We start from the raw sequence: 1,119 nt of genomic DNA, 5'->3' as shown, positions 1-1,119 counted from the left end.
ACTGAATCTTTTTCAGCTCTGTCACCATGATGGCTAAACACTCTTGAATGTCCCTGTGATTTGGCTCCAAGAACACACACGGACCTCCCTGCTTTCTCCATTACCAGCCCACCTAGACCAGCCAAGGACCCAGCACTCCCCCACGTTCTAAGTGAGTGTACACACTGCCTTCTCAGGAGATTCCAGCACTCACCCGTCAGCTGTGCTGGGCCTCAAAACTGATTTCATATTGAGTGTTTTACTTTGCTCTTGGTGCCGACTCTGTTACCCACATTCCAGGTAACCCTGGCACCTTTACCCTCTAACTCTAGGATCCCACGAGTTGGGACTTTCTTTGCTTCAGTAAACACTGTCACATTCCTGCCACCCACTGGTGCACATAATAAATAATCTCATCCTTCCTTCCCTCGCTGCAAGTTCCCACACCTCACCCTGTCTGAGGAAGAGGTGCGTCAGCAGGTCTTTTGTAGATGGTTCACTTGACTGTAGAATGTACCAAGTAGATATAAATGAAGAAGCACATGGTTACACCAGGAAAGAGCACACTGCACTTTGGGGAGAGGGACAGCTTCCCCCTGTCTGTTGTGGTTCCGGGACACTCTTCAGAAGAGCCTGTCTATATGCTCACCCTGAATACTCCAGACTCTTCCCACCACCACCAGGGAAGCGGGCTTCCAAGAGGCCTATAAAATATGAATGGACCCATGACCCAGACACAACATTGCATGGTGCACTTTGTTGACACATACAAGAAGCTGTGCAGGGCTCCAAAATACTTCTCACTTGGGCAGCCACACCCTCATTGAGAGGGCATCCCTCCTGTCACCCACATGCATAAGCAGACAGGGCCCTTTCTGGAATGGAACCTGGACCTCCAGCTCCTGCAGAAGGTCCTGGAAGTCGAGGAGGACAGGCATGGGGAGAGCTATGAGGTGAGGAGGAGTGTGAGGAAAGGGATTCTACCTTCCCTGACTCCCAGAAAGGATCGCTACAAAGGCTCAAAGATAGGGGGTAGGGGCAGGGGCCAGGAAAAGGGAAGAGAAGTTGCAAAGCTGCATTCAGAATTCTGGTTAAACCAAAGATAACTGAGACTCAAGATACTTCAGAGACTCCCACCCA

This window comes from Arvicanthis niloticus, chromosome 2, assembly GCF_011762505.2.
Source record: "Arvicanthis niloticus isolate mArvNil1 chromosome 2, mArvNil1.pat.X, whole genome shotgun sequence".
NCBI classification, from domain to species: Eukaryota; Metazoa; Chordata; class Mammalia; order Rodentia; family Muridae; genus Arvicanthis; species Arvicanthis niloticus.
Note: the sequence above shows the minus strand (reverse complement) of the source record.